A 15,974-nucleotide genomic window follows, 5' to 3' on the forward strand; every position below is an offset into this window, starting at 1 on the left:
CACGACGTGACATTCCCTCGACCAGGTTTGCCAAGGTTCCTTGTAGAATATCTCGCCAGCAAGCAATGAGGGCGTGTAAAGTTTCTGCAGGGTGATTGGTTGGTTGTCCATGTTACCTAACCTGCGGGATACTTCTGCCCGTTTAAGTTCTCTAATATATGGTTCATATCCGGGCTCAAAGCCGACCAGTCCAGTTGTTCTACATTATCATTTTCAAGAAATTTCCTCACGCGTAGGGCTCTGGGCGTCGTGGTGTTGTCATCTTGGATCACGAAGTCTCTTCTTGCAAACGGAAGCATAGCTGTATCAAGAACATGGTCCTGGCTCAAGTGTCCTTCTGGCACGTAGAGGTGTGAATTCGCCCTACTGTGAAATGTTCCCCATACTGTGATTCCACCACCATCTCACTTGACTCTAGGCAGGATACAATCCTCAAGCAGGGCTAGACCAACCTGTCTTCGGACTTTGAATCGGCCATCTTGACAGTAGAGGAGGAACCGGGCCTCGTTAAGGAAGATCATATTACGCCAGTGGCCTACTGTCAAATTCCTATGCTCTGTGACCAAAGCAAGCGCGCATGCCGATGTCTTTGCAGAAGTATTGGCTTTCTTATTGGTCGTCTGGCACATGAACTAACCAATCTATTGTTCACAAGTTTTTTGGTAACAAGCGCGTTTATGGACCTCAGCCATTCTGTTTGTAGCCGAGATGCAGACTTCGTGTGGCCATTGCGGCAAAGTCTCAGAAGAGATTGGTCTTCTCTGGCGGTTGTCTTTCGGGGTCGACCTAACCTTGGTCTAGTTGATGGTAAAGTATCTGCACATAATCATCATATACTGCCAATCTTTGGTATATAGTAATCAATTTTCTTTTGATTTTTTTTATTTTCCTTTATTGGTCAAATCTAACATGGGTTTATATCACCATACGAACATAAAAATTGATACTGTCAACCAAATGTTTCCCAGTCGAATATTTCTAAAAGACGTGTAAGTGACTTGAAAAGATTTTTTACTGCAAATTTGTAATTCGAAATAAACAAAGGCATGTGCCTCCAATCTATAGGAAAATATTTGCGGTAGCGGTGGGGACTAGTACCTGCTGCTATTTAAAGGCTAACGATATTAAAGGTATTACGCTTTAGATGTCTTTCTTATAACATTGAAAAGATATTTATTGTGAACGCATTGAGGCGTGTTTGTTCGTTTTAATTTTGAGCGAAAAGCTATTTTTTTAAATACTTTATAAAGATTTAAGGTTTAAGGCGGTATTTTTATTTTATTTTAGGTGGTATCTTGAGAAAGGGAGGGTTAAGGTAGCACACTGGACTGGCCCTACACCAGGAAGTAGGCCTCTCCCAACGGAATCCAACATAATGTTTGATGTCTCTCCCACAAATCTTTATTGGCTTGACGTTTAATTAGCGATATCATTCGAAGAGGTGCAACAAGGCGATGTTGTGTCTTGGTACGATGGTGTAGAGGTTATTAAGTGAGTTTTGTAGTCTAATAGCGGTATTCATCAAATACAACCCACGTAGACCAAAATGGATGTTAGTGATATTAGTGTAGCTTGTAAAGTTGTTACTTCTTTGTCCAGTCAGATGGAATACAAATACAAGTACTCAATACCAGTGACTGCCAATGATGAGAAATTCCACAGGTTGTTGCTTTATCTTAATCTGTACAATAAAAATAAGAACGGTCCTATTTGTACAGAACACCCGTCCATTGGCCTTGCGTTTTAGAGGTTTGTTTTCTTCTTAAAGGTCTATGGCAAATGTCATCTCCTGATTATTATTAAGACCAATGACTTTATTGCTGAAGTACTCCACGTACATCTTCTTCCACTTTTACCCTGTTCTTCGTTTGACTCTGTAAGGTTCACTATGCGGTAGCCATTTTATTATCTATAGCAAGCAGCTATCCACAGATTAATAAAACATTTAAATGTTTTTACAACCCCCCCCCATTACACACACCTCATCTTGATTGCAATTTGTAATTTTGTGATATTGCATGACATGCTGAATCGACACTTGTACAACATATTCTGGTAAATTGACATTGTAATATTTACTTGCTCGAGTATGGTAATTGCAATATACGAATGTCAATATGTACGTAAGATTTATAATTCTAGGTTAAGAATTTCAACTCATTCTTTGTTTCAATTCCGTTTCATTTGAAAAATTATGCATAGGAAAACAAAAGAAAATTGGTACAACATGTGCGATAAAGTCATTTGGAATTTATCATGCAATTGCAATTAGCGAGCTTCGATATTTCCTTTTCATATTAGTTTCCGTGAGTAGTGACAAAGTCTATCTCTGTTAGTTATGTCATTTCATTCGCATAATGCGATCAGACATTAATATTTAATCCTGGATCGCATTTTTAAACAGTTTTTCTTCGTATGCGCTTCGTAAGTAACTGTCATGTCAAAAAGACTGATCTGATGATATGAAATCAATAGTTATTTTTATTTCTTTCATAGTCAAGGCGTTGTTTTAACTCATCTATTTTAATCTCATTATGGGAACATGTGATTAAGTGATGAATTAATTGGTATTCGCTTTCTAGGTTATGTCATTATATTCAAATTCTGTTGAGAAATAAGTAACAGGTCATGACTAATTCTAAAGCGTCAAGTCGAATAGTAGACGACGTCGATAAGTCTCTAAAAATATAACGTCATGGATATAGAAAGTCGCATGAACAGAGTATTATTTTCTATCAATGTACTGACAGACCAGTTCAAAAATCAGCAGTGGCATATAAGTTACTATTAATTTATGAAGATCAAATTCTTCAGGCCTTAGGATACACGATATCCAAGCTATATGAATGACTTCCCATGTCTAGAGAATGTCACTATTAAGAATTAAGCTGAACGAAGTGATATTTTTGTGCGTTGAATTTAGCTACTTTATTGCCTTTTACCATTCAGTCCTTTTTCCCAGCGTTTTGTTTTTTGGGGTTTTTTTTTTTTTTCTTCTTTCTTATGGATATTACAATTCGATCACTTTCTCAGGCTTACCTTAATGTATCAGTTAGTCCCTAAATCTTATTTGTCACACAGTTTTAGCTCACCATACACCAACGTACACGGCATAACATAATTCCGAAGGACGGAACACCCAGTTCATTTGCTCACTTTTATGCACAATAATAAGAGTGCAATCTTTACCTAAATACAATTGTTGGTATCCACTAGTTAATCAGGGAATTGCAAGGAACATAAATACATTTATAATATATACGTTCCAACCGCGGCCTTATATTTAGGCCGAAACTCTCGTTTATTTTCATTGAAAATCAATTATGTTATAATCATGTTCCATAGGAAAAAAACCCTTTCGAATATGATCTTATTTCAAACATGTCAATCGGATGACACACACAATAGCAATAACACATATATTCACACATTCAACTTGCCTGCAACTTTATCAACAATTGATAGTACTTCTTTTCAGCAGTTCCAGTTGAGACTCTAAGGAATAATGCCACACTCCTCATGCCCATATTATGTCATAACATTCAAGTTGAAAACCAAATTGGGTATACATTACGGATTTTAATTAACTCCGGGATTATTTATATACTTTATGGTGTTATAGGATTACGTGTTTAAATTACATGAACCGGTAAATGACTGGAAATGTTTAAAGAAATGTATCGTCATACAATAAATAAATTAAAGTAAGCTTGTTGCATAAACCTTTTTTTTTTTCTATATTGAATTTTTTTGCATACATTTTTGGCTAAATTGACACTTCAACACGTAGTGCCGAAGAAAGTGATATTTATGCTTGCCAAAAAGTATAATTATCATAAACTGCCAATCTTCGGTATATATTAATCAATTTCCTTGTTTTATTTTTTATTTTCCTTTATCGGTACAAATCTAGCGTGGGTTTATATCACCATACGAACTTGAGAAAAAATTGATACCGTCAGCCAAATGTTCCCCATTCGCATATTTCTAAAAGACGTGTAAGTGACTTATATAGATTTTCTCTGCAAATTTGTAATTTAAAATAGACAAAGGCATGTGTCTCTAATCTATAGGACAATATTTGCGGTAGCGATGGTGGACTTGTGCCTGCTGCTATTTAAAGGCTAACAATATTAAAGGCATTTCGCTTTAGAATGTCTTTCTTCTAACATTGAAAAGATGTTTTACTGTAACCATTGAGTTAAATATGTCGTTTAATTTTGAACTTACTTTTCAAATACACTGATTTTATTAATGAAAGAATATTTTTCAATATTTTATACAGATTTAAGGTTTATCATGCGGGTTTTTTTTAATATTATTTTAGGCGGTATCTTGAGAAAGCGAGGGTTAAGGTAGCACACTGGACTGGCCTTACACCAGGAAGTAGGCCTCTCCCAACGGAATCCAACATAATGTTTGATGTCTCTCCCACAAATCTTTATTGGCTTGACGTTTAATTAGCGATATCATTCGGAGAGGTGCAACAAGGCGATGTTGTGTCTTGGTACGATGGGGTAGAGGTTTTGCTGAGTTTTGTAGTGTGATGGCTGCATTATATTCACCGATAACAAATAGACCAAAATGGATGTTAGCATGGTTAGTAAAAATTGTTAGTAAAATTGCCCAGTAAGAAGGAATTCACGTAAACAATATTAGTGTCTGCCATTGATGAGAAATTCCACAGGTCTTTCCTTTATCTTAAAAAATAAGAACGGTCATATTGGCACAGAGCAACCGTCCATTGGCCTTGTGTTTATGTTGTGTCTTTTTTTTGCTTTGTCTCTAACGTCTGTGGCAAATGTCATCTTCTGAGAATGAAAACCAATGTTTTTATTGCTAAGCGACTTCACGTTGTATTCAAGGATCGGACGAACAATGGCTTTGTAAACCTGGTTCTGGTTTTGTAAAAATGATATCAATATGAATACATGTAGCCACGGAAAAGTTGCGAGCAAAGGTAACCCCCACATATTTGAATGATGATCAATTGACATATTAAAGATACCAAATTTAGCATCCGGTAGGAAATTCGCAATTGAGCCTGTTTGAAACAATCAAAAAGATTGTATTTCAACCTTGGCAAATAATAACCTGTATGATTTTTTTATGGTACAATGTTGGTACTTCAAAGGTGCTGCAAAGGTACATGGATTACGCCATTGCTAGAAGAATCATATGAAATAGTTTGGCTGTTTAAAAGTAATGAAGCCCTCTGAAGCACGACTTGATGCCTCGTAACTATCTCATAATATCACAATAATTGCGTTGCATGTCAACCTTGGCTAAATGTGATTGATTAAGAAGGGCCTGAAAGCGTTGTAGTCATGATAAGCAAGCGGCAAATAGGAGGCTTCCTACGCCTTTACGCAACCACACGAAACTAATTGTCTTTCATAAAAGTCAATTGATGTCAATAAAATTTTATTTTGAGAACATATTATATATTTTATTCGATATTATGCCCCTTTTACCTGTCTTCCTTATTTTACTTTTATTACTTATACATGAAATCACACACGACATTTCCTGATTTAGGAGGGTATAATATTACGTGGTGATGCAATCATATTCCTATTAAACGGAACAAAATTGCCGACGTGCGAGACATGTGCCACGGCAATTTTTGTACAAATTTGTGCTAAAAATATCAACCAAAGCTATTACGATCCAAATAAGTAACAGGTCAATAAATATGAAACCTGTTTAAAAACATTTGATTTTGGATATGCCAGCACCTGCATTGAATAATGTAATCAAATTAGGCAACAGTGTTGTATATTTAATACGCAGATCATATTATATAATAAAGAAGCAATTGTTTGCGAATTTCTTCCAGCTAATATTTAAGGCATTACGCGTTTTTTCAAGAGATTGTTTTTGCAATGAGGCGTCATTATGGTTGTTACCATTCATTAACTAACAACTAACCACAGTCGAAGACACTCTGGCAAGTTTTCATCATGGAAGTTGTGTCAACTTTTCCTGTAGAATTTATGATGTCCTTGATGAATATCATCTCACATTTATGGTGAACCAATTACAGAATATCCTGAAAAAAAAGTAAGTCAATGAAGCCCAGTTGAGATTTACAATCCTCTACAACAATTTTGGTTAGACACCTAGACATGAAATGAGCTAAAAGCACCCTCATCGGAAAAACAAGTCTTGCTTAATAATTCAATATAGAGAAGGAAGTGGCGGTTTATTGGCAATTGCGACCTTGCCCAGTTTCTAAATTATGACGAGTGACGTAAACAATACATAATAAGGTGCAACATTATCATATATTAATATTGCAGGACCTAGTAAAACAACGTCGCGCATTGTAGACACACAGACAACCCCCTACACCCCCAGTACACCCCACCAGAGTATACAACCCAAATCCAAAGAATGCGTGACATGTAAAGCGTTGTGCAAATACCGTTGCCTCGTCGCAATTTTATGCAATGTAGGTTTCCCTTCCCGGATCGCCAACATTGGAAGAATATCTTGGAATGTGAATCTGTTCAGCTTACAAACATAGTAAAATTATTGCTTTTCCAAGGTCTAACTTAAAATGTATGTAAATAAACACACTATTTGATAACATTTTCTTTACATATATATTTGTATTAAATTGTTAAACAATTGTGTTAAACAATTGTTTTAAAACAGGACAATTAAAACAAGTTATTGCTATTTCAGGTTTTAAAAACAAGCTTTGAGTCTTACTGATTCTTTTTCACTACCTGTTGGCTCCTTTTGACACTTGGACCATAAGCAAAGCATCCCTTTAAAAGCTAAATCCGGAAGTCAGAAATATGACCCTGATATTAGCCTTAATCTTTTCGTAAATAATGAGAAGTAACCTTAGGGTACTTGGTACCGGGTACGCCATGTAACTCTGCAATACATCGCTATATATAGAGCGGGTTATAAAGAGATAAGTAAAAGGGAGAAAGAAATGAAGAGCCACTGGCAAACTAGTTAACGACTCAATAAGATAGAATCCCAGCTCGTGTACACAGGCGAGTTGAGGAATCAAAAGTGTCACCAATAATATTGTTAATGTTAAGAACTGATCGTTTCATTTTTAAGTTTTGTACATCATTAAAATCTATCAACTATTTACAAAATGTGAAACATTGTTTGATTTTTAATTCGGATCTATAAAACATCGCACTTGTAACTTGAGACCTTTATTTAAGTTCCCATACTCTTGGGTTAGATCCTTTCTGCTATATAAAAATGTAATACCTACTTTACTTTACCAAGTTATTTACATTTTGTCCTTTTATAACCCTATGTCTATATATTTCTACCGCGATTCATTTTCATTGCAAAGTCGCATCCCTGGAATCAGATTTTGTCTGTGAGAGAATATTGTAACATCCGTGTAGGGATCATCTTTTAAATTGCAATTTACCGGAAGAAGAAACACGATCTGCTATATATATTTTAATAAGTTTCAACACATCTCTGAAATTGAACACTGGCGGATGTTAACATTATATTATCATCGTCTACAGAACAAAAGGATGTGTGTATGGCGAAGACACAAGCGAAAGACCTACTTCAATAAGTACCCCAGAATAAAGATAACCTTTAAAGATCGGTATAACGTCGTTTGTTATGACAAAAATATATTACCATTAAAATAGGAAACACCATTTCTAATGATAAAGATGTAGCTAAATATGCAGACGACCATCGCCTCATTTATCTGTCACAATGAGCAAATCTTGGTGAGCTAAGGATCTGATTAGATTGTGAACGTTTTCGTATATTTATAACCCCACAGAAGCAAACACTATAAAAATGATCAAACGCAGTAAATTGTAATATATGTATGTTTTTTAGAGATGTTAATGAATTAAAATTACAAACACTCAACAGGTTGCCTGTTCCTTATGGGGTCAAAATGGAAGATATTTCGTTTTGGGCACCATTCTCGGGAAAAAGCGTATTCACCAAAATATCTTTAACTAGCTGTGTCTGACATTTAAGAAAGTGTGACCTTTAAGAAAACCTAAGACATTAAAAGATCGATACGCTGCGGACACTGTTACTTGTATCGACATACAAACGGGAACATGGATCTATTAGGTACATGGTGTTTTAACATATCAGGTTATGTTGCTGAACAACTATACTGGACACATATTATGCATGTTTGTCTTTTTTCGAATGCAGCTCGCAGATTCAAAATAATAACATACGATTTAATAACATCATATTTTGTTCAGCTTAACCACAATCGAATACGACACTATATGGTAAGTTTCAATCATAGAAGTTTTGCCCACTTTTCTCGTTGAATATTATCTACTTGGTGAATATCGTCTAACCTATATCTAGGGTAAACCAACTTACAGAATATCCTGAAAAAAGTAGGTCAAAAGCCTCGTTGATATCTACAATCCTATACAACAATTGCACTTGTGAACGCCTTTTGGTTAGTCACCTAGACATGAGCCTGGAAATGAGCTAAAAGCAACCTCATCGGAAAAACAAGTCTTGCTTAATAATTCAATATAGAGGAGGAAGTGCCAATTTAGGTCTAATTTTTGTCTTCGTATTTTCTATTTTGTACGTTTGATGTTTCTAATTTCACCCTTACCCAGTTTCTATGAAGAGTAACAGCATGTCGACGAGCACGTGCTATGTTATTTGCTTGGTACCACGAAACGGGAGTGTGATTTGTTAATAACAAATATTATACAAAAAACAACTGCAGACAGACAAACAGAAACCCCGACATGCTCACCAACCCTAACACCTCTATACCTCCACCGGCCCCAACACACCCCTTAACTTGAATCTTTGTCCAAATATCATCGCCTCATCACATTCGTGAAACTACTAGTATGCAATGTAGTTTTTACATGTCCCAGATAGCCGGTATTGGCAGAATGTCTATTGTTAGGTTTATACATAGTTTTCAGAAATATGAACATTTTAATGAAAATGTGTGTCCTTAATACCACCCCATCACACTCCCTACACCCCCAGACACCTCAGTCGACACGTACACACCCTTATTTGATTACATGTTCTTCCAATTTGTCATGTATAATCTAATGAATGTTGTCAATCAGCATAGATACCACATACCATTACAATTGTTTTAATACGAAGTTATTGCTATTTCAGCTGTTAAAAAATCTTGACTGACTCTGAAAAAAATTTTCACTACCTGTTAACAACCGGACCATAAGCAAAGCATCCCTTTAAAAGCCAAATCTGAAAGTCAGAAATATGACCCTGATATCAGCCTTAATCTTTTCGTAAATAATGAGAAGCAACACTCGGGTACATGGTACCGGGTACGCCATGTAACTCTGCAATATATTGCTGTATATAAAGCAGGATATAAAGAGATAAAGGGGAGAAAGAAATAAAGAGCCCCTGGCGAATTAGTTAACGACTCAATACGATAGAATCCCAGCTCGTTTACACAAGCGGGTTGAAGAATCAAAAGTGTCAACAATTGTTAATATTAAGAAATGATCATTGCATTTTGTACTTATGTACATCGTAAAAATCTACCAATTGCTATTTACAAATGTGAAATATTGTTGTTGTTGTTTTAAATTGGATTGATAAAATATTGCACTTGTAACTCAAGTAAAGTCACCAGCTAAGCAAGGTACTGTATACGGGTACACTTTGACACTACCATTCAAAGTTATAGGACCTATTGGCTTCTTTTGGGGACAATTAATTGTTATCATTTTAACCACAAAAACTTCTTGAACCCATCAAGACAACACCTGTTTATGTCGGGGTGATGGTGAGGCTTTTATTTAAGTTCCTAGGCTCATATTTATTCATCTTTAACTTTATTTATTTCCCAGGTTATCAATTTTTGTCCTTTTATAACCCTTTGTCTATATCTCTATCTCCATCTCATTTTCATCATGTTGATTGTACAGTCGAATCCCGGGAATCAGGTTTTGTCTGTGACAGAATATTATATATAACACCCGTGTATAGGGATCATCTTTTAAATGGCAATTTACCGGAAGAAGAAACATGATCTGTTATATTCTAATAAGTTTCAACAGATCTCTGAAATTGAACACTGACGGATGCTAACATTATATTATCATTGTCTGCAGAACAAAAGGATGTGCGCAAGGCGAAAACACAAGCGAAAGACCTACTTTAATAAGTACTCCAGAATAAAGATAACCTTTAAAGATCGGTATAACATCATTTGTCATAGCAATAATGTATTATCATTAAAAAAGAAAAGAAATTTGTTTCTAAACATAAAATTGTTGTTTAAGATTCACAAGACCATTACATCATATGCCTGGCATAATGAGGAGTCTTTGGTGTGCTAAGGAGCTTAACAGATTTGGGAGGTTTTCATACATATCATTGAAAACCCACAGCAGCAAACACTATAAACATAACAAGTAGCTATAAACCAGATTCAAATGAGCAACTAAACAGGTTGCCTGTTTCCCTGATTGGTCAAATTTGAAGATATTTCGAGTTGGACGCCATCATCGTGAAAAGTGTATCTACCAAAAAATCTTTGAGCTGTATTTGACATTCAAGAAAGTGTGACCTTTAAGAAAACCTACAACATCAAAAGATCGATACGCTGCGGACACTGTTACTTGTATCGACATACAAACGGGAACATGGATCTATTAGGTACATAGCTTTAAACATATCGGGGTAGGTCAACAACTACTGGACAATATCATGCATGTTTGTTTGCATTCTCTTCGAAAGTTGCTCGTTGAATTAAAAAGAACATGATCATCAGAATTCAAATTTCGAAAGGAAATCTTCCTAATCCTGAGCAATTTAAATGTATAATCTAAATGATGACATTGTAAATACATATTTTGAGTGTTTTATTTGCATATTCTCAAATACTGACTTCAAATTTAATTATCATAGCTCAAACATCTTCAAATTATTTTGTTTTAAAGCAGAGTGCAAATTATAGTTTTGGTGCTCTAGATTAAACCGAAATATCATGAATTTTCATTTCAGCTTTTGTCTACCTGACAATCTTTATACAGCTGCCAAGCCATTGAATACGCGACTCGGAAATGACCAGGTAGTTGGTATATACTTTCTATTTTTACTCGGTAGTCATGGTTAAAATTTCCACCCAGGAGCGACGTAGAAAAAATCCCGCCCACTCTTTACCGATCCTTAATACTGCTGGATCATGAAGACGCTGCCTCTAGGTAAGTATACAGAAAATCATTTCAAAATCTGCTCTATATTGTCGTTGCACTAAAAAAGAGAAAGTGAATAAACCACTATATAATCAGTGCTGATTTATGAATCAAAGACAATCAGTTTCTGTATAACACAATTTTGTAGTTATTGTATGCTATATTGACCCCACATTGTTAGTGAATATTAAACAAAAATGAAGCTAGGCTAGAAAGTGAATCTATATAAAAGCGAATCTTGTGCGTGACCACGATTTGCCTTTGTGACATGACAGGTTGCTAGATACTTGGGGATGCATTTTAATGAGAAAAATGCTTTTATTTACCCCAGTGATCTTATCAAGTAGTCACAATTATTAATCTTGATCCTTTCAAAAATATCAGGTTATCTCTAGAGCCACTGTCCCTACTTAGTCTTGTTTGTTCTTATTTAAATGAATGTTACAGATAGATTACAAAATGTTCATAGAAATTTACAATTAAGATTTGGTCAAAGTTTTGATGTTAAATTTGCATCGTCTGCACTTTGTTTGCGCGCGAAGAAAGGTTTAATGAGTTGAGTCTAGCCCAACCAACGTTATATTACCGTATAAGAGCAGGTGAACACGAAATAAAAAAATACACCCAGCCTGTCGACCGATTATACGCACCATGTGTGCGGTTAATTGAAGCACCGGTAGCACAGGCAGTGGCCGCATTACAAAATGCAAAGTTAACGAGTTGCTGCTTTGCTGCATATATAAAATTGTAACGGTGTGTTTGCGCAATATGTGCTTGTGGTCTTCTACTTCGTCAAGCGTACTATCTTAGGTAGATAGTACAGCGATGCGGCTGTTGAAATCTTTTATTATAAATTAATTTCCGCAAAAATTGATATTTTATACAAATTAATGTACCGTATAGATCAAATTATTGAACCAGTTAATAATATTTTTTAATAACCAGTTAATAATAATTTTATGATAAATATATTTATTTAAGTCGAGGTTCAATTAATTTGACTCGCGGTTCAGTTTAGTAATCAATTTTAATCAATTTGAAGATACAAACAAAGCTTCATACATGACTGATTATGGGGAATATTGTTGTTAAATTATGAATAACATCTAATTAAAGGTCTCCTAACCTAACATTGACTATTAATGTTGATCATAATTATGTCCCACATTGTGTATATTGTTAATGACCTTGATTCCCATCCTGACGGACCATAACACACAACACTCAATCTCATAACAACATTAACAACTTACCATTAATGTTACATAGTCCAATATTTGGTTTTTATTATACAGGGCGACTTTACACACACGGCGGCGACAGTTCACCAGCGACTTATCATCCAAACAACAGAACAGTGTAATATATATTCTCAGTAAATACAATGGATAAATATCACCAAAAATACCGTAGAAAAATGATCCCGTAATGAGTCTATTCCGTTATAAATATGTCCCCGGTTATAATGGCATGGTAATTATGTTGATCATCAGCGTTTTGTCAGACAGATAGACGTAGCGTGACAGGTGATCGTCGACATGCAGGTGGTGGATACGATATATACTGTAGTATTCCTTCTAAGATATCAAACCACGGTGCTACGTAGTCTATCCATCGTATATTGATATATACGCCTCAGCCTGATGATCACACACACAACGCATTTGCTGCTTCATATATGTGTATTTTTTCCTCTCACTGTCTCTCTCACTCACTCTCTCTCTCTCTTACTCCGTCTCTCTTTCATGCTTATGCCCTTCTTGCAATTTCCGGGGGCGGCAGAGTGAGCGGTTGTACGGATCAGATATGGGTTTAGAATTTGACATCGGGCGTTGAACTAAACCAATAGGGACTTCCTAAATGAGTGAAAAATATGAGCGAATATATATATATGAGCGAATATATATTAAATCTTGACATTGTTGATTTGTCACTAGGCATTTCAATTTTGAACATGTATTGAAATAGATAATTGATATACTCTTTATATAGAAAATACTTTAATTCTGGGTATTCGCAATAAGGGCGCCGCCAGCGGTTTGCGATGTATTCGTGATGTATCCGTGATGTATCATGGGAAAAGGTCGACATCCAAGCCCGCGCAATACGAATATTACCATGCTATTACATAGGAACACGTGATAATATTTTTTAGTTTGCCAATATAACGGTATTACACGCAAGTCGATAGAGAAAAAATTAATTGTGTGCATTTCAAATCACATTATTAAGTATTATTGAGTCTCGATTCGCGTGTAACACCGTTATATTGACAAACTAAAAAAATATTGTCACGTGTTCTTATGTAATAGCATGGTAATATTCGTATTACGCGGACTTGATGTCGACCTTTTCCCATGATACATCACGATTACATCGCAAACCGCTGGCGGCGCCCTTATTGCGAATACCGAGAATTCTAAGTCATTATTGAGGGCAATTTACAAAGATGTCTTTCACATGTTAAGAAAAGGCGCATTTTCTATGCAAATGAAAAAAAAACCACGAAATTATGAAATTATATAACAAAAATAGAGCTAGTTATTAAGGTTGAAATTTTGGACACTTTTTGGGCCTCATAACTGCTAAATTGTTAAACTATACATATTTAGAATACATATACATGTATACACAAAGTATACATATTATTTCGAAGACTTGATAAATAAATCTGTGAGGTCAAATATAGGCAAAAACGCTCAGTTTTGGAAATCCAATAAAAAGCGATTTTGTTTGCCCATATTTTTTCGGAAAATGTAACGAAGAAATTATAGAGTAAAATTTTTTTAATTAATTTTTAAAAACTAGATATAAATATCTACGACTATTTTATTTATTTTTTTAAAATTTGATCAACTTCATGAAAATATTAAAAAATTGGGCTTTTTAAAGATTTTTGTTTTGCAAATTGAACATTTTTCAACCATTTTAATGAATATTTCTCAAAAGTTGGTCAAACTTCGAAAAAATAAAAATTTGACCTCCCAGCTAGATTCATCAAGTCTTTGTCATTCTAAATATGTAGTATACTTTCATATATTTTATGAATTTAGATTACAAAATATTCATAGACATTTACAATTAAGATTTGGTCAAAGTTTTGATGTTAAATTTACATCGCACTTTGTTTGCGCGCAAAGAAAGGTAAAATTAGTTGAGTCTAACCCAACCAACGTTATATTACCGTAAGAGCAGGTGAACGCGAAATAAAAAAAATACACCCAGCCTGTCGACCGATTATACGCACCATGTGTGCCGTTAATTGAAGCACGGATAGCACAGGCAGTTTTGAGCATTTTTCAACCATTTTTGGTGAAATTTCTCAAAGTTGGTCAAAATTCGAAAAAATAAAAATTTGACCTCCCAGCTGGATTCATCAAGTCTTTGTCATTCTAACTTTGTATACTTACATATATTTTATGAATTTTAAAACCTTGAAATTCATGAAAGAATGCAGTATTTTGGGCAACTTATTCTAATCTTGTTTGATTTAGAGGTCCCTTTTGGTGACATGTCGTGATAAAAAAACCACACAAAAAACGAACACATCTAAACTGCGGAGAACATAACTCATGTTTTTTCTTCATAAAGAGAGTAAGAGGGCTCGTCTATATTATTAATATTCTCTATAGAAAGATATACCTACAATACAACTATAGGGCGTTTAATCACGACTTGTGATCTAACGTTTGAAGTTCATGCGTGGTAGCACATTGCTTTTAGATATATCTCACACTTGTTAAATCATGTTTTAAAATGTTCACCGTTGTGATAAGGGGAACAGCGACCACATTACACAGCGTTAAATTCAATTTAGATCTTGGTGTGAAATTAACTTATGCAAAATGATGTGATTTGAGATGTATATGATATCAACTGGGGCGATCGATAAAAATATTCAAGTCAGGTATGATGTTCTGATTTAACAGTGTTGGTGTTGTTGCTATAGTGTACTTCGATGTTAGTACCGGTATTGAATGGTGGTGATAATTATGATGATGACGACGATGACGATGATAACACCAGGGGCATGTGCCCGATGTGGGAATTCCGCCAGTCAAAATAAGAATTCAGAAAGATTTCCACATTTGGGGCCAAAAAATAATGCAAAATTTTATGCAAAATTTCGGACCCCCAATTGCCCGCGAAAATAATCCTGGATGATAATCGATATTATCAATTTCAATTGTTGATTTTGTCTTTGTTATTTCTGTTAATTTCGTCATATCTATCTTTCTTACGACTCTTCCCTTCACATCTTGTAGAACTTTTTTACCAGAAAACCCTTAAATTACTACAAGCAATCCTTGAATTACTTTGGCATATTGAATTATTATGTCAAGTTCATCGGTTGAAATACACACTGAATAATTATAGTGACGTAGTTTGTTTGAGTTGTTCTACTGCAACGACCATGCGATTGAAATGACCTTTGAAATGTTTTACTGCACAATGATTATTGTTCTTGTATATATAATTTCATTTTTACAACGTTTTACTGCAAAGGGGGTATAGCTCAGTGGTAGAGCATTCGACTGCAGATCGAGAGGTCCCTGGTTCAAATCCGGGTGCCCCTGTAAATTTTTTTCACTTATTTTAATAAATATTTTGTCGCCGTGGTTAATACTCTTTTCGAATTGTGACATAAAAGCACTTTTGTTTTTTATTTTTTTCGTCTTTTCACCTGAGTCGTTTCACTTTTCACTTACTTTTTTCTTACAGGAAGCAAATAGATCTACCATTTATGGATCTCTTGAATTATATAAGGGATTAGACAAGAGG

General features: G+C 35.0%; 1 protein-coding gene and 1 non-coding gene across 2 annotated transcripts in view; one reads left to right on the forward strand and one right to left on the reverse strand.

Annotated features, from left to right (window-relative positions):
- Positions 1 to 12,869, reverse strand: part of LOC140158795 (neuronal acetylcholine receptor subunit alpha-10-like) — a 169,138-nt gene extending 156,269 nt beyond the window's left edge. The window contains 1 exon segment of the mRNA XM_072182013.1: positions 12,446 to 12,869. The gene's annotated coding sequence lies outside the window, so the exon portion shown is untranslated.
- Positions 12,870 to 15,697: 2,828 nt separating this feature from the next.
- Positions 15,698 to 15,769, forward strand: Trnac-gca (transfer RNA cysteine (anticodon GCA)). Its single transcript has one exon. It is a non-coding gene; the product is annotated as a tRNA-Cys (tRNA).
- The last annotated feature ends 205 nt before the right edge of the window (positions 15,770 to 15,974 follow it).

The sequence above is a fragment of the Amphiura filiformis genome, chromosome 8 (assembly GCF_039555335.1).
Source record: "Amphiura filiformis chromosome 8, Afil_fr2py, whole genome shotgun sequence".
In the NCBI taxonomy this organism is placed as follows: domain Eukaryota; kingdom Metazoa; phylum Echinodermata; class Ophiuroidea; order Amphilepidida; family Amphiuridae; genus Amphiura; species Amphiura filiformis.